The sequence below is a fragment of the Bicyclus anynana genome, chromosome 21 (assembly GCF_947172395.1).
Source record: "Bicyclus anynana chromosome 21, ilBicAnyn1.1, whole genome shotgun sequence".
NCBI lineage: Eukaryota > Metazoa > Arthropoda > Insecta > Lepidoptera > Nymphalidae > Bicyclus > Bicyclus anynana.
In genome coordinates this window covers 14,740,239-14,766,655 of record NC_069103.1, presented here as the reverse complement: position 1 = coordinate 14,766,655, position 26,417 = coordinate 14,740,239, and positions in this window count along the sequence as shown.

Sequence of the window (26,417 nt, the reverse complement as noted above, 5' to 3'; positions counted from 1 at the left end):
TCAGAGATTTCTCAGTATGTATGATGTATGAAAACGTAAGTGAATTTGTTCCGCTTACACTACTTCACTGATCAACCTAAAATTATGCAACATGTTCTCGATAGATGAGAGCAGGCACAGAACTTGTCGTAATTTATGATTTCTTTGATTCAACTTAAAATAAAAAAAAAAACTGAAAACTTCCAGTTCGATCGAAACCGCGAGCTTCGCTACCTATTTAATTTTCATTAAAGTAAAAACTTGTAAAATAAATTAACAAGCATTACGATAACAAACATATTCCAGGCGCACGTTCCAACTTGGACCTCATCACAGCTTTCCAAGCATTAAAAAATATTGAAAGTGACTTATACCTATAAATCGTCAGCACCTCGGTATGAACATTAATGATTGATCGCTAAACCTCCTCGTTGTTTTAATGTGCACGTAGTTGTACTTATTGAATAACTTGTTATAATAAAATATTATGGTAAGTGCAGCTCTCATGTCTTATCACACTATCGGCTGCGTCTCGCGCGGCGGTGCAGTCGCCGGTCGCCGGTCGCCGGTCGCCGGTCGCCGGTCGCCGGTTGTCACAATGTAGCGTGAGCGACATTTTTTAATATTGCAAGTAATAGTCATTTGAAATTATAAAATGAATGTATATAAGCAGAGCACGACAACGACTTAAGGTATATCTACACAAGACCGAAACACTGCCAATTGTAAGTCTATTCTATACAGTCGTAAAATTGAACAAAACAGGAGCTCCACTTCACACACAAGATCAGTCGTTGTGAACTTCACATTTCTGTATTTTGGTTTAAAATAATTACACATAAGAAGCCGCATTGTATGAACCTAAATCAAAGGCATTGAAAACATGCTCTTATCTGCCCTGTGAAGAATAGCTCTAAATTCAATCATAATCAGCCTATTTACCATACCAGCCCAATACTCTACAGTGACCCTAGCCAGACCTCCCTCCTTATGGAATGAACTCTCTTTCCTTACAGAAATTTCTTGTAAGAAAGAAAAACTCAATATTTCACAGCTCAATCCGATCTCGTGATCTAAAATCACATGATCACGGAGGAAAAGAGCAGCGCAATACTGAAGCTACTGTTAAATTAGGCGTCAGTCACTAATATTTGCTATGCTCTATTTTAATTTGGTACAATTTAAAGTACCTACTGTTAATGTTCATTTTCAATTAAAGTTAAAATTTTATTTTAATAAGATTTCAAAATTCATGTGGAGTTTGGAGAGTTGGAATTCATATTAACCACCGACTTCGGTTCAAAGTAACGGACGGTATTGTGTAGTGACTAGATGTGCTACAACCTTAAGCATAACGTTGAAGGTTTACGAGGTGCCACTGCTTCCTGCAGCGTCGTAGCTAGACGCCATGAAAAAATCCCGTCCGCAGACAGTAAATATTTATGAGTGTTTGTGTTTTCCTCGTCGGAGCCATTAATCTAGCTGCCGATGGCGGTATGTGGCAGGAAACGCCTTGTAATTATGCCAGTATAATGCGTGCGCATACGACCACTTAGAATATAAAAAGCCATGATATCCCCGCGCTTCAAGTCCTGATAGAACAGGCCAGTAGCCAGAGGTTTATTCGTTTCATTCAGATGCCGCTAATTAGAAAGGAAGAAAAGCTTTTTGATTTACATTCAAAATGAAAAAGCACTTCATAAAGTTCTAGATTCGATTTAGGATCATTAGGATCATTTAACCGTTATTAAATTAAATTAGTTTAAACAAAACTTTGAAATTAATTTGAGTTTTGATATTAGTAATTCGATACCCTAAAGATAAAAAACATAATAGTTTATTTTTTAATTATTTTAGAACAAACAAAACAAAATACTCATCGAACTCTTGAATTTTATCGCCTTCAAGAATTGTACCCACAGCCTTGGATGCAGACTGTAGTACGTTGTATCACGACCAGTACCCAACCTGCACCCAGCAGCCGTTGAGAAATGGTTATAGCTTTTGATGATATGCATGTAAAGTCACCTGAAACAGCGCCACTGAGCCACGCAGTAGTGCGTGCGGCGTAGGTACACAATTATCGGTATTTGTGAAGGGCGGGACATTCCCGAAGCTCGCTTACCTACAATTATGCCGTACCTCCCCCCACTCCCCCCGCGGCACGCTAAGACTCCGTAAATTGCAATAAAAATTGTTGCAGTAAAGACATTTCCTCTTAACCTTCAATTAAAGCCATTTGCTTCAAATGTATGTACTGTGTAAAATTGTCGTGCAAATTAATTCACATAGCTACGTTACGGGCTCTTTAGAAACGTCAAGTCTGTCCGCGGCGTGCACGGCCGAGTACGGCGGCTGCAGCGCGCACAGATGGGAATGCAGATATCTACTGCTGAGGCCGGCAATGAGTGCAACTATTCATGAGAGCTTTCAAAAGTCAATGTTGTACACGAGTCGATTGCTGCTACATTTCTTCCCTTGTTCAATTATACATTATTACTTATCAATTAGGAATAATCAGTGACTTCGTTTGCATGGATAATGGCTTTTCCATATTTTCAATTGTCACATTAAATCTTCTTGGCAAAAAATCAAAAATTTTGACACGATTGACATAGGAATTGCATTTTTAACATAATTCAATTTGTAAAATAAAATGAAAACCTCCGCCGACAGCACTGTGATGGGTAGATGTATGTTTAAGTAGGCTGATATATAAATGATGATTTATATGAAAATTTTTGCTATTACAATTTGCGTCGTGCGTTTAGATTATTGTCGCAGAAAGGACACTAAAGTGTAAGAACTGTCGCGTTACGTACACCTGCGGCCAGCTCCCTACACGTGCTGACAGTATCTCACGCGAGCACTTGCGCTAAACACTACACTTGTCTCTGCGCTATTTGCGCGCAGTGTTCGCCTCAAACGATCTCCATATCTCTGCGCATTTCACTTATCCACTAACAGCCGGTGCCGTGTCGTTGCGTCTGCGCTCGGCGCAATAAAGTGCGCCGATTTGCTAACTATCGCAGTCGCGCCAACTTGTAGTCGTTTGTTGTTATAATTGAGAGCAGCGTATGGCACTTCTCGGAACGATATGTTCCAAGTCTTTACGTCCTAATACTGTTTTATGTTTCGCATATTTAATCCCTATATTGCTTGAGACATTATTCTAGATTTTCCTGCTGATTTTAGTAATGCAACGAATCGGTCTAAGTTGTTGTATCGCTGCAATATGAATATTGAATATAGTAATTATACTAAATATTGCTCCATCGTCATCGTTATTTAATAGCTGATGGAGAGCACCAGAGCACCGCAAAAGTCTGCTCTTTGCAGAGTTTGTGGCTTCGACCCATTCATTAGGTATACCGCGCTGCTTCAATGTGGATTTGTGGACTACAAACGATCAGTATTTTGACGTATTTTTATACAATATTGGTTCTTAAGTCATTGCGCTTTCGCTGAAGCCTTCATTTAACGAAAAAAACATCTATTCTCGGCGGTAAACTGATTAAAAAGTGCAACAACGGCGCTAGGACCAACAGCAACAACATGATATGAACGTATTACTCCGATACTGGAGCATTTACTGGAGTTGCCTAAAGAATGCTTAAGAAGAAATTAATACATAATCAATTGAACCGTTTGAAAGCTACGTCAGATATATAAGACGAATGGACACGATAACTGTAAGAGTTTCAATAAATCTAAAGCACTCATAGGATACGCTCTCTATTTACAAAATGAGTCGTTATTTAACTCATCAATTAATAAGTAAAGATGTTGTGAATCGGTTAAGTACATGACAACCGAGTCGCGTGACACATTTCGATAAGTGCCGAATGTAGCGCAGTGAATCGGCTCGCCTACACATACGGCCGACACTCACTCACTCGACTGTTCTGTGCTATTTATCACAACAGCGTGTACACTAATGACCTTAATAGTTCAACGATTAAGAGCCGAGATGTAATACGAATGGTAGCAAGTTCAAAAGTAAGCGGTTATTGCACAGCGGGTACGCGTACAGTCTGGAAACCTGCCAACTTGTTAATTTAAAACTATTTCTATGCTTATGGAATGTGGTTCATAATGTTTTACGAAAGTTACTAAAAAATACCAACCCGCATTGGGCCAGCGTGGTGGACTATTGGTCTAATCCATCTCATTCTGAGAGAAGACTGGAGCTCAGCAGTGAGCCGAATATGAATTGATAACTAAAAAAATACTGTTTTAATATAAAGTTCCAAGAAGTATTTTAGCATTTCTGGGTAATTACTAATTTAATCAATGTTCATCCTATCCTTCCTCTATGTATGTACTACTAATATTAAAATCGCGAATGTTTGTTACTCTCTCACACAAAAGTACTAGGTACTACTTGAATTTACAAATAGGCTACTTTTTATCCCAGAATATCACTGACTCCCGCAAGATTTGTGGAAATTGAATTTTTCGAAGATGATGTCGCGGACGTCGCGAATGTTATAAATAACAAAGTAAATTCTATCTATCTTTTACCGACTAAACCTCTGAACTAGTATTGATAAAATCTAAATTGAGGCCAAGTTTAATCCGTATTAAACATGCGAAGATGTTCAAAACTCCTAATCACACTACAGGCTACAGGTGAGATAGCAGTCAAGCGCAAACCTGTAATAGAATTAAAAAAAAACAAAGTATAGACAAGAGAGCCGAGAGCGTGCAGCTCAAGCTCACAGCAATAACACAATAACAGGCATTAAAGGAAATTATAACTGAAACCGCCCGCGGCTGCTCTCGCTCTAATCGCCATGATCTCGGGCCGCACGCGAAACTCGACCTTATCACCAGGCCTCACGATTCACAATGCATAGCGTGCTAAACATACGGAATAACACGCTCGATGCTTCCACATATCGAGTGTGGTAAAGATAAACGCTGTACGTGCGTTATTACTTGCGGTGCTTCGCTTGCGAGTGTGAGTGGCTGCTGCGAGTGTGTGTGTTACCATTTTCATCAAAACTACTGCATGATTTTCCCAACTGTTATATAATATAAATTAATGAAAGGTAACTGTAATAGCACTGACAAAATGATAATAAATGATGGGAACAAATGAAACAGTTACAGTTCCGTCGGCGCTGGCGAGCGTCGCTACAGTTTCGAGTTAATGCGGCGGCGGTCGTCGTAAATCTGGTTATGTTTTATGACGCAGTGGAGAAATAACTTTCAAATTAACACTAATGGTGCGTTCGTTCGCGCCGATCCATCAAAATAACTGTTTTATAATCGTTCGCTATCAAGCATCAGAGCAGTCCACATAAACATGACAAAGATAAATACGGCCGCGCCCCGCCCCGCGCACAAAAATGCGAGCGCGTCATGGGAGCTTCACCCGCCACGCCACAAATCACGCGCATCGTCAGCCGGCGCCGCTAATTGGCAGCTGCCAGCGCTACCGCCGCGCCTCGGCCTGCCCAACGAGCGGCGACGGTTCGGAAATTAGATATATTGAGATATATGTACTGCGAACACAAGCTTCCCGGCTCTTCGCATACAACCTGCCTCACGAACCAGTACATGAAGTCATGCGAGACGAAAAAGTGCTTGTACAGCTCTATTTGACATGAACGAATTTGAATATTGATATTTGTTTAATTAATAAATATCGGGATTTCTGTACCTATTGAAACAAATAAGATGAAAATGATAGACATCCAAATTGCCAAAAAAATATTTTGATCGATTGCTTGCATGGTATCCAGTAGTTCAGCGCGCCCTTATTACCAAAATTAGTTGGTACCTACATTATAGGTAAAAATTTCTCACACAAGAATCAAAAATGCTTGTTCAAAAGAAGGATTTAATGTAGTAATTTATGTTTCCAACTTTTGGGCGCATGATAACCAGAGAAAAAAAGAGATTGTATGGATTACCTACGTTTACTAATTTTTGCTTTCACACGTAAGGGGCTCTTGCAGTCCACGGGCCCCGTATCATCGATACGGCTGATACAGCGGTAGCTACGAACCTGATGGTATCTACAGATTTTTTAAATATTATATTACTCTATTAAAATTGCTTATTGTATTCTGACAAGAAGATGCTGTGTTTCATTCTGAAGGTTTAATAGCTGATGTGAAGTGTGTAGGTACAATGTACGTATGCATTAAGAGTTAACAATCATCTCAAATTAACAAATCAAAAAGGTTTATAAATCCAAACCTTGTTAAAATAAACATATTTCAGGTTAAATATGATCACTTATCACATCAGGGATTAATTAAAAAAATCTGCTAGAAAACGAAATATTGATATAAAATGTGTACATAACAGATAACTATTTCTGTAGGTTCTAGGTAATAAAATGATATTATCCAGTAATAAAAGTAATACGCAGGAACTACAAAACTATACTCTAGTATATAGTATAGTTAAGTAGAAAGAACGGTAAATTTAACCTTTATCGTTGTTACTAATTAATAAAGTTAACGTCGAAACCTTTGATCCAAAGCTTATTACCTGCCGATCGGAGGCCGCGAGTGGAGCCGATGCCCGCCTTTCGTTTAATAACTTAATTGGTGGGTGCGCGCGCGGCCACTCGTTCCACGGCCGGGTTTGTTTATCTGCTGTGTGCAAAGTGTGTGTCGGACTTCAATGTACGGAAAATTACGAAATTGTGTTGCTGTTGAGATAAAATATCATCTGCATTACAAAAGCTATAGTAGTATTTTTAGTAGTATTTGAGTGAGGAGGCATAAATGTAAATCGCCTGGACAATTTGATTTCTGCATAGGTGACGTAGTTAAACAAGCTCCTGCAAGGGAGGCCGCTGTTGCCTTTAGTTCAGGGAAATCTAATTTAGGTACCAGAGATAAACCACTATACGCTTGACTACAATCATGCCTGATGGTAAGCAATGATAAGGTCAAAGATGGAGCGCGCTTGCCTAGAAGATGCCTATTCACTCTTGCTTTGAAGGTGAACAAACTGTAGGTACGTGTCAGAAAACACAGACGCCGGAAGGGCATTCCACATGTTGGCAGTTCTTATTAGGAAAATGTCACATATCTATACTAATCTATATACTAATATTAAAAAACTAAAAAGTTTGTTTGTTTGATTGAACGCGAACTCATTTATCGCGAAAACCACGCGGGTGAAACCGCGTGGCGTTAGCTAGTAGGTATTATAAATAGGTAAAGTTTGTGATGTTGTAGGGCATAATCTCTGGATCTACGTTCCGATTTGGAAAATTCTTTTACCATTAGAAAGCTACATTGTTTGTGATAGTCATAGGCTATATTTTATCTCCGTTCTCTGACGAGAGCGGTAACCACGCTGGTAGACATTCCTTCATCAACGTAGAGTCGTAACGTAGACCCGGTTATTATCGTTAATATCTATCTGATGGTGATCTTTTCATGGGCAAACATATCACCTTGAGTCCGCCAATCGGCAAAGAAGCAGTGTGGTGGTGCTTCTGAGAAGAAGTCAGCTGGAGTTCTGGTGAAGCCGAGTTTCGTAAGCGTTGGTGTTGGACAAACGACGGCGCTGGTTGTTATATGTAAATGCATGCACCTGACACTGCATTGTGTGGCGCGGCGGGCGGCCGCCACCGCATGCCGCGGTACAGTGTGCTACTGCGGGATGGTGATAAACTTAACGAAAACTCAGTTGTGAACCTTAATATTGCTTGAAAGTTTCCAAAGCTCAAGGACTGAGAATGGAAGGTGCACTAAAACGTGCTGAAAATAAAGTGTCAGATTCAGTTCCTGTTGTCTATTGTCGTATAATCGTGTTTACTTCTGCCGCAGGTTTTTTTTACAAAACAGGATTGCAGGATACAGGAAGTAATACAGAGTTTAAGATAGTAAATAGATGGTGAATTAATCTATCAAATATTGCAATTAATTGATTATTATTGTTATTGATACATAAAAACTTAGTAATTTATGTCATTCTAAGAGCATTATGTTACAAAGGAGCCACACGTCCTGCACTGTAGTGATTGCTAGTCGGAGACGTCACTACACGCAACCTCATCACGGGGCACCGCGTTAATGACGTCAGGAACAATCGTCATAAATTGTAACGTGAGCTTGTTGTTTTAATTTGTTGGTCGTGACGCGACGCACGGGGCGGGGGAGTGGGGGGACACAACTAGCCGTACCCTGCTGTTTCACTCGCGTTGATCCTTCCGTAGGATCGGGATAACAAGTACCTATCCTACGTGCAATTTCAAAACTGTAATCCAACTAAGTGCCAAGTTTTATTCCGATGTGATTTACAATGTCGACCCGATATCCAAAATATAACGGGTAGCTCAAGACACGCAAGTATAACCTGCGCTTAAAGCCTTAATTAATCACGATTATAACGCACACCATCACATAGTGGTAAGTGTAACACGCGGGCCACGATTTCTGCTACCTAATAGCGACAGCGTTGAGCGATAAAACAAAATGTTATAATGTCACAAGAAGAGGATTTTTTTAGATATACGAGTAAATAGTTTTTGTAAGATCATCTTACAGTAAGCGACAGTGTCTGACAAATGATAAGGCGGACGTATCACCTCCTTGATAGAATGATAGTTATAGATAATATAATTTATTTTCATTCGACTTTTTCCTTAAGGGAAGAGTTTAGTCAAGAACGAGTCTAAGGTTTTTAGCTAAGAGTAAGTATTATGAAAATCCGAAAAGCGAGGTCACAGAATAAAATTCGAAGCTTCGCAACTTGCTCACTGCTAATATAGCTTTTTTATTAAGAATGTCTGACACAAAAGTCGTAATTTTTACTAAATTCTGTTCAGTTTTCTGATAGTCAAGTGTTTACAAAGTAAAAATTTAGTTTACAAGTTTAACCTGTCCGTGGCCCGAGCTAGACACCTCCATAAAACTCGGCTATTAAAAGGTCGAGTTTCAGGTTGTTCTCTGTAAGTATGTCATGTCTAACGAGGGGGCGAACAGTTAGTTTATGTTCCTAATGCCTTAATGTGCGCGCTCGGGTTTCTAATGTGGACTACAAGACAGCAATGGGCGTAATTTACTTTACACTATTTAGAATCTCGTAGAAAAATTACGTCGTTGTTGTACATGATGACTGTTCCCATGTGTGGTCCTTTCAAATCTTGAGAGGAGAAGACTGCTAGTAGTTTTGCAGTCCATAGACTTAGGTCACAAAGTAGTAATACATAATCTAATAAGGGTTACGCGCGGTTTGAAATCAAACAGATAACCCTTAACGCAGCAAGTCGAACCTACTCGTTGTAGGATTCCTTGTTCTCCAACCACCGTCCTCAAAGGTTCGTAGTCAGCGTCCAACTCACAAGGAGACAAGATCGAAATTGACCTCCTCATACAGGCAAGATATGCATAAAACGTTAGCTTTCAGGGCTGTCTGTTCTGTGGGCAAGATCAAAATTGTCATTCTTGACAGCCCTGTTCACAGACAACAAAGTCTAGTGTTGTTTATGGCACCCAGAGATACCAACCCTCGCTAAGACTTGAAGTTCCGTTTGTCCACACTCTGATATACATATAGTTTGTCCTGGCGGCGGGGTGCTGGCAGCGTGCGCAAGTCATGCGCGCTAATGGGCCACCCCCGGCCGCGCCCGGACCGGAAACGGTCCGTAGCCGACATTCCTATCGCTCGTTGTTGTTTATTAGCCCTAAGATGAAACTTCATCCATAACATGAAGAAAATTAAAACGTCTCTAACTTTTTGTGTTGTGAAAACTAGAAAGTTTTGGACATGTTTTTCTATGGTTGTGTTAGTTCAGCGATAGTCATCAACTTCTATTAAATCTTTAAGACAAGTAAGTACTTTCTTCAAGCATACACAAACTCCACTTTAACTGAGCATGACGTTTGTTTGTTGCTCAAAACATGTTATGACAAGTGTTCTGAAGTGGTCAGTCGGTACACTACACACTGGTACACTCTCCACCTGTTCCGCGCTGTACTACTGGTATCACTGCGTGTCTGTGCGTCGGTCGTGAGCTCCCGTCTGCAGCTGTAGCAACATTGTGACAGTCGCTCCACATTCTGTATCAGATTGGGCGCGGCGTATTCGTTCACGCCTGTTGAGCTGATGGCTGACATTCAGTTGATGCAGTGTTTTTATATTTCGCTTTCATTTCAACACTGCAGACAAACTAGTTGTCACTGTCAGTCATTCCGCTGTACAAGACGTAAGTATGTTTTATTATATTTAATAGAATGATAGTAATTAAGCAGAAATTAAATATTGCCGCTGAACATCGACGCGAATGTCATTTCACTCCGACTTTGCGTTTCTATTTCTATACAAAGAATACTAAAGTCCGACTGATACGATGCGTTTTACGATGTAGATCTGTAGACACCTGCCAGTATGCATGAGTTAATGAAACGAAACCATTTACCATATCTATTAATGAATCAAAACTCAGGTAAAGATACCTAAGCTTTTTATTGAATAAATGAATTTCAGTTGATTTCAATCACAAGCTCTCGCACAATACAATAATAGTTTTCTCTGAAACAATCGTCTAATCTGCAACAAAACCTGGCGCAGTACGAAACAAGACGACTACAGACATTCCTGACGACCACTTCCCAATATTGTATTATCGAACTTAGTGGGGAACCAGAGACTACTAACTTTAACTGACAGAGAGGACAAAGACAAAAAAAAATCACAAGCCAAGAAAATACCTTGTCTACTTTACCGTTATTGTTACCGTTTACCGTGATCATCAAAACACAAAATCAAGAAAAAGAAAAAAAGTCAAGTTCAAGCAGGAGAAAAGAAATTAAGACAGGAAGAGAAATAATCTTAAAATTTATTGAAAATAATACTTTGCTTAAACCTCGCTTCAGGAATCTTGCGACTGATTCTCAATAGGTACTCATTTGTCATGGATTTGGAAATTGTCGCTTTCACAAAGAACTTAGTGGGTATCTTAAATAATTAAATTTATTTTGTATTCGTAGATGGAATTATAATTAATGTCTTTACAATGTCCGCTCTATATTTCACAGAACAATCGCGTGTTCAAGTTTGACCATTGCACCCGCTGCAATAATTAATCGAGACTGATGAACTTAGCCCAGGAATCTTTCCACGAACCAGCTTCACTCGAACTTGATCCCTACTACATTAACCATATGGTACACATTAGTGCGCGGGGTGCAGATACCCTGTGTGCCGCACATAACAGAGATGCCAGCCGTGAGCCGTCAAAACAATGGCGCAACAAGTTGTGTGCGTTGCCCGAAATCGACCCCCGCCGCGATTGTTGAGGGCACTGCACACTGCACAGCGCCACAGACAGCGCTCACTGCACACTGTACACTGCGCACTGCTCACTGCACAGCGCTCACTGCACACTGCTCACAACACTGCAACAACGATTGTCACCGCCTTGTTTATGGATAGATCCTTTTTCGCTAGTGTATTCGTCGGATATAAATACGTTAAATCTTTTCTTAAATCACATACATCCGCATTTGATCTTTTTGTAGAACATAGCTGAGTAAACAATTTTAGCACAAAGCTTCAAATCTAAAGTAAAAATAAAAAGCATCGTTACCTTCCAAAAGATAAAACCATGACAACCATATTATAATCATACATCCAATGAATTTAGTCATATTGAACCTTATAATCTATAATAAAATAAAAAAGCTGAAGCTATTTGTTTGCTTGAACGCGCTCATCTCAGGAACTACTGTTGTCGTGTCTTCAGTGTCAGATAGCTCGTTTATCAAAGAATGCTATATATTATCCCCGCATTCCTACGTGAACCGATACCACGCGGGTGAAACCGCGCGGCGTCAGCTAGTATAAATAAAACCTTTCAACTTTTATACATCTAAAGGTACCGGGCGCATGTACAGTTGTACACTGCACAGTGTATGTACAGTGTACAGTGTACACGGGCCACTACACGCCTCCACCACAAAACAGTATGTCATTGTGTGCGGATACTTTCGCGATGTTCAGCGCGATACCATCTTGATGATGAATTCCACCTTCGGGCGGACATCAGTCATGCTTCGCTTGCGAAATACTAACATAATGTTAGCAACATTGTACTGTACTGCGAAGATACGAATACTTGATTGTCCAGAAAAAGCCAGGTTAGGCGAATATTTTAGAACTCTGGTACAACCGCCGAACTGTTGGCAATTATCTACCAAAGCATTATATTCGTAGCTGTATTAAGAGCAGCAGCGTGTAAATCATCCAATAAAGTAGTGAAACCCTTAGCGAATTTTCTATATTATTCGGGTCCGGTTTGCCTGTTATTAATATGTGCCTTTTGTTAAGACGAGACTAAACACTGTATTGCGTGTAATGTATGTACGTGACAACTAACCTTTAACTATCTATGCTATTATAATAGAGGTAAATGTGTGGTATTGTAGAGGGTAATCTCTGGATATGCAAAACCGATTTTCAAAAAACCTTTATCAAAAGAAAGTTACGTTAATTGTGAGTTTCATAGGCTATATTTTAGGAATGTCGGCTAGTTATTAATAAGACAGTGCAATAAAGGCATTTTGTACTTCAAGATTTTATGTAGCAAGTCCAAGCTAACTAATGCACATCTTTATAAAACTTAGGTCCATGATGACAAAAAACAAATCCAAGTCACGAAAATAATCTACAAAATGTGCCTTCAGTTCACGTAATGTTCATCACCAGCACAGTCAGCGAGTCAGTGAGGCACTTGTTAGTGAAGGCACCAGTGTCGCCGTAGATCAGCGCAGAGAGCGCAATATACAAGGCTGCGCAACGTATCTCAGCATCGCAGATACGATCTGTCGCAGCTGCAGGAAGTGTTACTGCATCGACTTGCAGCTGCAACGCTATCACTATTTTCTTATTTAAATTCTGTGTGACTGGAGCCATCAGGCAAGTGCTTAAGCAGAAATACTTTCTATTATTAAAACAAAATCGCTGTGTTTCAGTTTACAGTTTGTTGCGGATGAAATAACAAACACACTAGACATAAAATAATCACCAGATTGAATGATCAGAGAAGTACTCGCCGTGTGTCTGACGAGAGGTCCATGGATATTGTAAGTAAGTACATATACAAGGAAAATAAAACACCTTTAAAGCATATACAATCTCATTCAAATCCTCTCATTAGTTTTTGAAAAACCCAGGAACATACAAAGCTAACTTATATCTGGCTCGAATATAAACTCCTTTTTCAAAATTACCCCATATTACATATCTTTTACATATGTTGCTAGTTGTTCAACTAAGCTATTAATCATATTAATAAACTCCACAGAATTAAAATGTGTAAACCTAGGTATTCTTTATGTCGAACTATTCAATTGATAAGTCAATTCAAATAGTTCAATTGATCGGTTGATATTCTTAGGACAAACTTTTTGTTAGTTAGTTAAAAGGAAAAAGGGGATATGGAATTCGTAACCCAGCAACAGGTTCAAGTGAACAGGATACAGTGGACGCGACCGGTTCCCGCGCTGCTATCAATCTCTCCCAAGATATAAACCTCTCAACTCATTCGAAATATTGTAGTACTAGATAACCCGATGATCTTCGTACTACCTGCGTTATATTTCATTGTAATAATTTTGAATAATAAGGGGTTTATTAATAAACTGTACTACTGTAATAATCAATTGAGATATTGACGATTCCCGTTTAATTCTAATTTTACAGCATTTTCTTTGGGTCTCTATATTATTTTTTTAACTCACCAAGAGATCAATGACTCGACCCCTGTCTGATAAACTATTATCTTACGCACTGGTAACACATTTTTCCGACCAATAGGACGAGAACGGGAATCTTCGTCGTAGTAAACGTGGCACATAGTCTTTATAAAAATATGCCCCAGTATTGTAAGTATAAAAAAAACATAATATAATTAGATCAATTGAGCCATTTCCAGTTCTTCCTTGAGAAATAAACGTCAATTTTTAATATTCTTTTTGTGTAAATAGTTTTGTAATTTTTTTTTTTTATTCTTTACAAGTTAGCCCTTGACTACAATCTCACCTGATGGTAAGTGATGATGCGGGCTAACTTGTTAGGAGGATGAAAATCCACACCCTTTTCAGTTTCTACACGGCATCGTACCGGAACGCTAAATCGCTTGGCGGTACGACTTTGCCGGTAGGGTGGTAACTAGCCACGGCCGAAGCCTCCCACTGGCTAGACCTGGACCAATTAAGAAAATCTCAATCTGCCCAGCCGGGAATCGAACCCAGGACCTCCGTTTTGTAAATCCACCGAACATACCACTGCGCCACGGACGCCGTCAAATTTTAATTTAGACTGGGCTAGATATGACATAGTGATAATTTATGTTGTAATGTCTTACAAAGAAACATCATGTAATACCTACTTGGTAAAAATCATGCTTATTTTGAACTAAATACCTTACTACTAAAATCACAGTTTTGAGGACAAGACAAGGAAGATGTAACAAGAAACATCTTCCTTGAATCAATGCTAAAAACGAGATAAAGTTCACAAAGTTCCAATTCATAATGACGCGCCTGCATCTAAGAATTAAACGATCCCAATCTGGAGAACTGATCCTAGATATATAAATATTTTGTGAGTATATCACTGTAGCAGATAAATGTAACGATAACATCAATCACTCATGTCAATTCGAGAAAGTTTTGTTTTTATTTCCTTAACCAAAGTCAATTAGCGCTGCAGACTCCGACGCGAAATTAATCCGCTTAAGCGAGCAGTGGCACCGCTCCATAAAAACGTCTAATCAGAAACTATAGCGTTGCAATCGAACCAAAAATAATAATGTTAGGTACGTCGACCGGATAATCTCATTTCTATTGAAAATAAGATTAGTCATGGAATCAAATTAAGCGCCCAATTTATTTCATTCAAATCCTTCCGCGCGCAAGTTTTTCTATCGCCTCCGACAACTACCAACGAGTGAGTCAACGTTTTAAACGGAATTATCACAAAAACAGACGAGAATGAAATTCTTACAAAAAGAAACAGTATACTGACTTTACAAAATTTTACGCCTCACTAGCTCCACGGTTGAAGGTCTGAACTATGTTTGTTGCAATAAATTGTCGTACGCATTCTATTAATAAACGAGCTAAAAGGGCTATACTCGTATTACACATGTTTATAGGTTTTTTGGGCCAGTTTACAGGTCTTTGGATTCTTCAGGGTTCGAGGAAAATAGTGAAACAAATTGATTATTCATTGTTCATCTTGAAATTTTGCAGCAAGTAGGTAATACCCAGGGACTATTCTAATTACCAGTAAATACTTATAACTGTGACTGTTTTCTATATTAATAATTTGTGACGAGACGCCCAAATTATTAAGCAACATATTCTGATTGGGATAGTATATCTATACTATCCTGAAAAAGTCAAATATTTATAGATAAATTAAATGTTTCTAATCTTCACTTAATTAGTTAGTGACAATTTCGAGCTGTTGAGCATTTGCAAAAGGAAATACTGCCTCATTGAATGCAAAAAGCTAATCCTCTGCCGTAAAAACATACAAAACATCTGAGCTACGAGCTACTAAGTCGACCAATTGAACGCTAATCGAGCGAGTGAAGCCGGTGAAGCGAGTGAGGCGCCTAATACGGGCTCCAATCAATGCACACTCAAGTTCAAAGACTTTCAATTAACGTGCCTTCTTGTTTTTATATGCATTTTACGTTTGAGCGCCGCCTCGCCGTCGAGTGGGTCGACGCGTTTCCGGCACAGCTCTCGCTGACTGCTGCTACGGTGTACGGAATGGGAGATAGGGATCTGTTTGTGTAATTAGAATAACCTAATGTATGACCAGTACCAACAGATCCGACTCACTTTGTTTAGACGTTGGTTTACCACTTAAATTACCCAGTTTACAAATATTAAGGGGAAGGAAGGGTGAAACTTTGGGATCAAGATAAAAAATAAGTAAAACCTTGTTTGAAAAGCACTTAATATTTGTTCGGTTCATCGGTTTGAAAGGCAGGTTCTGCTGTAAGCCGAAAAGCCGGCAGTAAACTCAACAATTGCGCTTTTAAAACCATCAATCAAAATCTTCTGTATCCATTCACCTACATCTAAAAGCCATACAGAGATCCACTGGATCAAATAATAGAAGTCACGAGCGTTGTCTTCTTCATGTATCTCTTCAAAGTTTAGACAGTACGTAGAAAATTTAGTTTCGTTGAACTCTTTTGTATCGGAGATTTGAAGAGTTGAAGTAATTCATTTTGGAGATAAGTATGTAAGTTAATAACTCAAGTTGGTTGTAACGGTCACATGGTTTCGTAGCTCAGCTCTGACACTGTTCAATTTTTAATTACCTACGAACACAACTTTGGTAGTAAAGCCTTCTACTGAAGCCGCCAAGGAAAATGAAGGCGGCAGTTTTAGCTCATTTGTGCTCGTTAGTGTCTACTACACCGCTCTCGTTTCAGCCGTAGAAGACGTAGCCACGGATAAACTTTGTCTTCGTACACTGCTCAGTTGTCTATCCTTGGTAGAAAGGAGCCTTACCGTGGCACACTGTCCCCGTCCCGCCCCGCCTCGCCCCCGCCTGCCTCGAGCCGCCTTGTTATCTATAATTGAGATCACCCCAACAACTCCTCTAGCTACAGAGTCTATAGTCTACCGGTTGGCTACAAACACCTACTGCTTACAATATATTGTGATTATTCCTGCCGACCTCTGTTAGTAAGTAAACATAAAATCTCTGCTTATTTATATATTGTACATGAATTTACGCTTAGACGTTATATATGTTTATTGAAAATATTGGTGCGTATTATATCATCAAGAAAAAATATTTTTTTCGTGATAAGTAATAAACTCAACAGTTACTAAAACCCTGTCTTTAACCACAGCTAGAATTGGCAGGACCAGGACAAAAGCTTAGTGTTAGCTGGCTAAAGTATGTTACTCAGTACCTACTGTATGTGTCTGGCAAATTATAGACATTTTATACCTACATTTGATCCGCGTCCGTCCGTCCGCGTTCGTCCTCCTGCGTTCACCCGCGTCTATCGGACGAGCGTAAAACGTTGCTCTAATCTCCTAAACTGGATGATTCGGACCAGGTGTAGTCCCCACTCATCCTGTGCTTGAGTCGTTTATCGATTTTATTATTTTTTCTAGGTATATCTACAAAAATAATTGATCTCGTGTATAGGTTAAAAAGCGACTAGTTTTTTAACCTATACACGAGATCGATTATTTTTGTAGATATATCCGTTGCAAGTATTTACTGTTGATAGATGGACATGTGTGTGCAGTACGATAATATTTCAGTTGCACTAAATGTATTTATCTTTTATAAAACTTAGAAACTCCGCTTTTAGGTCTTGACACAAGAAATTATTTTTTCATTTGAAAGAAATTATTTGAATAAACTTTTTTTGTCTTAATTTTTGTTTTGTATTTTGCTTAGGTAACTAGTATATTACATTGCTCGAATAGACGTATTTTCTTTTCAATTATAATAACTTATAACTAGGGCAGTGTTGCCAGTTGGGTCTTGTGAGAAGTTACCCGAAATATTAAAAAAAGTAACCTTTTTGTGTAAAAAGTAACCTTTTCACTAACTACTCTTGCTTTTTGCGTTCCACAGCATGGCTAAACCACCATTTCAGCCTCGGGGGGCTAAAGTAATTTTGTTTTTTTGTTTATTAACTGTCTGTTACGAATATTAGCCAAGTACTAAATTACTATAAACTGAAAGAGATTTACTCGTAAATAGAATCATCTTAAGTAAAGATTGTTTGCCTTTTCCTCATGGGATAAGAAAAATACAAATAAAGAGCAAGAATTTAAAAAAAAATTGACGTTAATTTCTTAAATTCATACTTGATTTTTTTTAAGAAATTCAATGTGACTGCAACTTACTTATTTCGTAACATTTATAGTGAGATTGACACAGAAACATCGATGAGTTCTTGATCATTTGTCCGAATTTCTTGATTTAACGACCGTTCTGTTTTAGATATACGAAATTGTAAGTGAATTTTAAAAATTCCTAAATATCACGTAAAAGTAACCTTTTTATTAATGTAACCTAAAAGTTACCAATGCAGTTAAAAAATCACCTAAAAGGTTACAAAAGTAACCTTCTGGCAACACTGAACTAGGGTCGAGTGGGAACACGCCTGGCGTGCGCGCAAATAAATGAGGCAGGTAACGCGTCGAGATACCATCTCGGGACGGACTCAATTAATTGAACCACATCACTTTGTTATGTTAATGGCGCTGGCGCAGACGCGACCCGTTCTTGTGGCGAATGTCGGGGATATCTTGTTGACATGACTTATAACTTTAACCTTATGTTTATACTACTTTGTCTTCGGAGTAGAGCTAAATATTCAATCGCTTGTCTCACTGCCTTTTAGTCCAATGATTGGCCTGTAGGGCCTCGGATCATAAGGTTACAATCGGACTACATTAGAGATATGGATGCTTTCTTTCTGTCAAGAAAGTATCAGGACCTCCGATAGTAGTCATTACAGGTCAATGATTGCTACCCTGCCAGCCAACCCTTTGCACATCCTCCACTATAAGGAGAGAGGCCTGATCCACTTGTGGTCACTGGTCTATTGTAATTCCATCCATCCAATTCCAAAAATTTCATTACGAACTGCATTATTAAATTAATTAATACTACTAACTATTAAAGTATTAAAATGAAACGGAAGAGTAGTACCGCTTTATGGTAGGCGTCCACATATCCGCATCGTACGTATCGGACGCATTGCACTAAACAGATTTTGATTTTATTCTGTGGTATAATAACATGTTTTATGGATACAAGGTGGTGCAATGTAGAAAGAGTATCCAACCTGCGAGTTGAAGTCTTAAGCATTACTTTTTCATACAAGATAAGGGTACTTACGGCATATAATTTGTTGCTCTGTCAAAATTACTATAGAACAATCTTTAGTTGCAACGCCCACTCAAGTTCCGGCTCGGCTATCGCATGCAGATGTGAAGAAGCGTAACACAAAGTGCTATAGACACGGAACGCGCGGTCCGAACGTCGGGCCGTCGGGCCGTCGGGCCGTCGGACGAGACGACGGGAAACGTGTTTTGACATCGCATTAAGTGCTTTCGTTTTACTGCTCCACTTGTAATTGACTTTTTATTACTGACTACATTTCATATTCATATCTAACATTATGATTATTGTTTTTCTAGGAGGCTCACTAGAGCCTCATTTGTTCCTTATCTTTTTTATCGCTATACAATACTCCTGACACTCTATGCTTTGTTTGATATAATTGTATTATAATGATGTGTATTGCATAGTTTTTTTTATTTATTCCTGACCTACCTACATACACTTTTAATTAATTCACACGTTCAATCAATATTACTAACACTACTACTACTACTACTACTACTACTAACAATACTTTTTAATAAAAGCAGACAATTTACACATTACTCAGCCATTTCTTCTCCATGTACTATTAAAAAACGCCGTTATAATTAAGTTCTCAAATGGTATTTCCCATGTGACAAGACAAACCTAGTTTTCTATGCAGCTTTTGACACATCTCATGGTCACATTTTTGTGAATGCTTAAGTTTCTCGAAGCGATCGTCTGTTGTCACAGTCCCATCTGTAGCTCGGAGCGCCGCAGCATCCACCTATTTATTTCCGTCTACCGTCATTACCGATTACGCGCCAGCGCCCCCCTCCCCCGCCTCTGCACGACCCTCACTGATCTACTTCAGTGTTTTCTTTGTAATTCGCCAATTTATTTCTCGAACAATGAGATCTGTTGGACGCGGTTCACGATCTCATGATTTGTGGCGGGAGTTAGCCGCTCTCGGTGCAGCCATTTCATTGTTGGCAGAGTACGTGCTCCGTGCTCCGCCGGACCTGCTTAACGATCGGTATGAGAAATGGATTCGTTGAATCTTTTGTCGTTTTAAACTTTTGCTAACTTTCTAAACTGACATTATGTACAAACAAACACATTCAATGAATATGTTTGTTTGTCATACTATCACGCTTTAACTACATCGTGATATTTTGCATTCATGTTATCAGGGATACCGAAAAAGGTCATCAATAAAAGACAAGCAGAAAGAATTTATTTTATCCTATTAGTATTTTAAGTCTATTTCAATGATGTGGCTTAGATAAAGAAAATGAAGTACAAAATTATTTGCAAACTTCTGTTAGTAGATATCACAGATTTTGTAGATAATATTTCGTGTTAATTTTACATTCAAAGAATTTCGTAAGTAGAAAACTTCTGTTGATTCGAATGTTATTTTATTTCTAATATGACACATTTTTATTTTTATTAGTAACACTATTTATTTTACAAAAGAAAACCATTCTGCTTTCATCTTATTTTTGTGAAAATTATCATCAACCTGGCTGTCCTAGTGTCCAATGCGGAAATGCAGCTACGTTTAGTATTGTAGTCACCATTCCACGTGATCATGATTGAGTAGGGTTTAGTTAGGGAAAGTTAGCTGCATTTCGGATGTGTTATTGTATTTTATGTCAATACAAAAATATTTTAACGCTCCACCAATAAATATAGCCAGCATTCGTTACACCGAGCCAAGCATTTATTGTGCAGGCTCCGGTAAACGGACGGCAGAGCCTGCGGTTGCGGTCGCGGGTAATGACGTCAAAACTTTGTAAAATGCCCCAGCAATTTGAGTTTTACAGTAAACATGCCGATCTGATGCTGTCCTTGCACGCCTTCACATATTCCATAAATTACTCCATGTTATGTTTATGTAAGTGCAATAAGTAACTACTCTCAATGTACCATGTCTTTTTTTTCAAATAAGTTGTAACAAAAATATGATTGCATTAAGAAGAGAGGTGGAGAAATAAGAGACATTTTACAATTTGGAAACAGAAAAATAAACCAAAATAATATCAAAAAGTTTTCTTGTAGTCTAGCATATTTACACGGGTCAATCGTACAACTTTTCATCAGTTCTATGATCGTGTTTTAGGTATTTTTACTGCTCTGTCACGTGCAATATCAAGAGAAAGTCCAACACCAATAACAGAGCAATACTTCACACGGGTATTCTTCACACGTCATACATTTCGTTGCTCTGCGACCGTCGACTAGGTGTTAGTCTCACGTACAAGAAACTGAACTGCGGCAAAAATGAGCATAGCGCAGTGCTTCCCCGGAAGAGCTCTGTTACAGAAACTCACAGCTACTACAATGAGTCCTTGAGAAACTTCAATTATGCATTGTGTTGATCGCTGTTAAACATCATTAAATTATACACGTTCTGCGTTTTTTTCTAATAAAGAAGAACTTTCCATGGCACAAGCTAACGCGAACTTTATAGACATTACCAAAAGGGTCATTGTTATAATTCCAGCTACGACTCGACGCCCGGAACCGCCAAATCAACAAAAACCTGAATCGAGTGCGCGCGACCACAAACTGTCTGCAGCTGGAACATCATCAATTACAGTAAAAAACTTGGACATGTTCAGTGGAGAGCTAAGCGTCGGTTACGACATCACTTGCGAATATATGTTGCGGTCACAGACATTATAATATAAACAGAACACTACACCGACGGCATTAGACATGAAAGCCGTGAGCCTATACCTAACCTTTAACATTTAGTTATTTTGCGAACAAGTTTAATATTAATTAAAACTATGCGGGATGATGGTCCCCCCCCCCCCCCCCCCCCCAAAACCCCTGAGAGATGTTAAGCCAAAGATCGCATACGTGACCATTTATATAGAGAGTGATTCTGAGTGAGAGAGAATACCTGTCGTGCGTCTAACCCCAGCTCACATTGGAGCAGGAAGAGAGCCTGACCCTTCATTAATTAAAAAATACCCTGACAAGGGCGCTGCAGCGAGCGTGTAGGTGTAACAAGTGTTAGTATACAACCTGCTCTCGCCTGTCAGTCCGTCCGTCAGTCCCCGTCAGCGCCGATACACTTGCATTACATTATGGATTTGAACCTGTTACTTTGCGCTCTCCTACTTATACAATCTTCCGTTATATCTTCATTTTGAAATGTTTTTCAAATCTGTATGTATTTTGGTAGAAGTATTTTGTAGCATACAATGACATAGGGACACTAAAACGCATCCATTCATATTAACGTGGCTTCAAATTAAAATAAATGGCTAATTGTATGTAAGGTACTCATAATTCACCAGCACTTTCAAAAATCAGACTGTATGTTACGATTTCGGTTCGAAAGGCAATTTGAGCCATCTTTAAGATTTAAACTATCATGCGATATATGGACCCACTAATGATATTCATCGATTTTGTACAAAATAAGCTCGAAAAAAGTAAAATCATACAATACTAAAGGTCTAGACGTTTGCCGGGTTAAGAGATCATGGAATAAGGATCAAATACCTAGAGCACATAAAAAGTAAAAAAACGGCGGTCACTCCCGGCGCACCCGCGTGGCGGCCTACCGCGCTCGAGATTATCCATCGCTAACGCACCGCGGAGCGCGGCGGAACTGACTGCCAGATAACAAACTGTTTCACAATAGATAGGACAAAACGACGGAACTCACAATTTTAGTGCAAAAAAGGTTAGATATCATAATTATTTATCATAAAAATAACGTCAGCTCTCCGTAATTATTAGAATTACATACACATTTTTTTTTTCAACTACCTTACAGAGCCCTAAAGACGTAGTGATCCGATTTATTAATTTTATCTTCCTTTTAAAGAATATATATTCCTTTATCGCCCTATGCTTTCACTATACTGCTATGTCATCATTATATCATCATCATACATGTCGCAAAATAAAAATAGTTCGATGAAGAATGCGTAGGTATGATTGTCTCCCCCTGTAATGACATTTTCATAAAATTATAATCAACTAGCTGACGCGGCACGGTTTCACCCGCGTGGTCCCCGTTTCCGTAGGAATACGGGAATAATATATAGCTTACAGCCTTCCTCGATAATTGGGCTATCTAAAACAGAAAGAATTTTTTAAATCAGTCTAGTAGTTCCTGAGATTAGCGCGTTCAATCAAACAAACAAACTCTTCGGCTTTATAATATTAGTATAGATGAAACCATTTTTGCAACCACAGACGTAAATATCACCAACACCTGAGTCTGATTACTGATTTTGTCTTTATCCTCTCTACTGTTCGGATAAGTCTACGTCCTGAGCCTACCACAACCGGCGTGGTAAATAAGTAATTGTTCCAATTTAAGTCTGACATTTGAGGTTTCACGGCGGCGGCGGAATGCGCGGACAATTTGCCGGCCGACATTCTTCTGTAATGCCGTCGGACGTCGAGCAGTTGGCCTACTTGGTAGAGGATGCAATGTGGTACCAGTTGCATAGCTGCTTCTGTGTCTAAACATGAGCTTAATTAATTAAAGTAACTTTTGGTATTGTCCATATTTTTTGATTATCTTAATCGTTTAAAGAACCATCGTTGTTTCTCAGTATAGAAAGATACTAGATTTATTTCTTGTTTTAGAGATACTGACATAAACTGTGTTTATGAAATAGCCAATATCAATCAGTTATCTGACATCGTCAGTCCCAGCGTCCCTCTAAGCCGAGATTTCAGTTTCATATGAGAAAAGAGATGTTTCGGCACTACTTCTTTTTTGTTCTCGGGCTCGACTCTTACTAACTTAACTTAGCTAAACATCAGCTGTTTGCACTCGCCCAAAATGTCCAGTATCGCTGCCGTGTGGTCCCATTATAGAGCCTCCGACCTGTATGCAATCAGTAAACAAAAGAAAATATCTGTTAACGATTTCACTGGAGATATTATATCGAGGCAGTAAAACTGAAGTGCCTCGGTTCCGAGACTCGGCGAGCGTGTTAAACCTTAATTCTCGCATTTGTTTTCATGTGCGTATTCAATTATTCATGTGCCGGCGACTGAACGGGTGCAACAATGTGAACTGGCATTAAACGTAATTTCGGTTATGGAGATCAGGTGCTAATGGTTCCGCGAACGAGTCGGCGAAGGGTTAGCGTGCGCAGATACGCCGCGTAGATAAAGTCGAATCGATCGCCATTGTTTATGCAAACACAAGGCGATCCTATTATAGTCCAGTCCGAGCTATAAGTTACGGCGCACAACAACGAACAGTCGTTTTATTGAGCTCGGATTTCAATATCGCAACTAGGAGTGTGTAAAGCGTGCAACTCCGTCGGCATCGGCGCATAAATCAACGCTACCAGCCGCACGAGCATGCCGCCGCCGCGTGACGCCGCGCGGACTGTTCGCTCGCTCCCCGCGGCCGCGCGGCGCCTTACATCAATGTGAAACCACCATTAATATTATCATTGCTCACACCTCCGCGCCGCCGGCTGCGCTGCAAACTCAACACTATCACTCACAACGTAAAGTTCACATTGCGGTGTACAGTTAAATGATATTTCGAAGTGCAGCATAAACGTTTCACGCTATGATGATTTAAGCTGGTAGTAGTGCGGTCGGACAGCCGCTCGCGAGTCCGCTCGCAGTCACGACGAACGCCGCGGAGCCACGGCTCGCTGTCACCGAGTATCCGTATCACACGTGAACCGAGAGAAACGTCACAAAAATATCGCCTGTTCTCTTTATTTTCACTTACAATAAACATGAAATCATTATATTCACAAATGTGATAAAATGTTGGACAACTGTCTTCCGGCCAGTTTCTTCATCGCAAGTAACAGTCAAAGTAACGTCATAAATCAAAAGTGACGGTCTTATTTCCTAAAAAATAAAGTCTTCTTTACTACTTTTACTGTTACTTTAGCTTTACTTGAAGAAACTGGCTTGAACAGCCAGTTTTTTCAAGTAAAGCTAAAGTAACAGTTTATGATTATTTAGTTACCAGTTTGTATGCCTTTTGTCATACAATAGTGAAGTTTTCGCACGACATCTGCGTAGCTTCTCAACAAGCTATTTCAGGCATCAGGTACACCCTGCATCCAAACGACTTGCTCGACGAGCTGTCCGTGATTCATCATCTGATACCGCATGTCGATCACTCAACAATCAATATTTAGTACAGCTTTCTAAAAATTGTCATGAGAATATCACCAGTCACCAACTACCAACTGTCACTGAATACACCACCAATTCCACCTTCAAAACGCCAATTACACCTTCTAAACGAGTGTCTGAAGGAGTGCTCAAATGATGACATTATAACCACAATGACGCTTTTAGGACACTTTTAGGTCACACTATCAAATCCCTTATGAAATTTCCATCAATGTGAAAAAAGAAAAAAGTCGCCAATCGCTTCCGCGACACGGCTATGGCCCGCAGTGCGGTACAGTTGTTATTGGCACTCTTGGTCTGAGATACGGTGGCCGACCGGTGCGGTGCGGCGCGGTGCGGCGCGGCGCGGTGAGGCTGGGAATGTTTCGCGGAATGCTCTGATTGATGTGACGGCTGAACCGGTTGAACCCTGCACTGCGCCGGGTCCATTACCGCTCCGACAGATAATAAGAGGAGCGTAATATACGCGGGTACTACTTGAGTTCTTCAACCCCGCACAAGCGATACATTTTATTTATGTTCAAACTACATCTCAAATACATACTCAAGTCAACAGCAGAAAGATTATCTTCATCATTGTCGCCCGACGGAGTCCACTGACGGACGTAGGCCTCTTGTATGTACCTACTTCCCATCACCACGGTCTCGGTGAATAGCCGTCAGCATCCGAGCCGCTGGATGCTGACGGCTTTTCAAATATAAAAAGGCTTTCCCTATATTTAAACAAATCTAGCTTGAGCACTTTATACAATGTGCGCTGTGCAAAAGTACTCAATATTTTTTCCTGGATATCGCGTAAAGTACCTACCTATATTGTATTTACAAATACATTATATATTGTAAAGTTTATTTTAAACACTTGCTGTAGGTACCTAACTGCTCTCTAAATTATTTGCGATTATTTTCATTCTCAAAAGACGCAAGCCGCCATGTTGTTGGTAGCACTAAACGCTCGTAACTGCTCATTATCCAAAAAACGGTGAGTGGCCGAGCGCACAGCGCACGAACCGCAAGTTGCGGTCGACGTTGCGTTGCGTTACGTGCGCACTTCCCACCGCACTCTGCAAACCTGAAACGACGTACTTATACAACACAACACTTTGGACGGCCTCCGTGGCGCAGTGGCATGCGCAGTAGATTTACAAGACAGAGGTTCTGGGTTCGATCCCCGGCTGGACGGATTGAGGTTTTCTTAATTAGTCCAGGTCTGGCTGGTGGAAGGCTTCGGGCCGTGACTAGTTACCACTCTACCGACAAAGACGTACCGCGAAGCGAATTGGCGCTCCGGTACTTACAATGTCGTGTAGAAACCGAAAGGGGTGTGGATTTAACAAGTTAGCCCGCTTTCATCTAAGATTGCATCATCACAGTGAAGGGCTAACTTGTAAAGAATAAAAAATCACAGCTCAGTTAATAGTCCGCTTATGAGACAA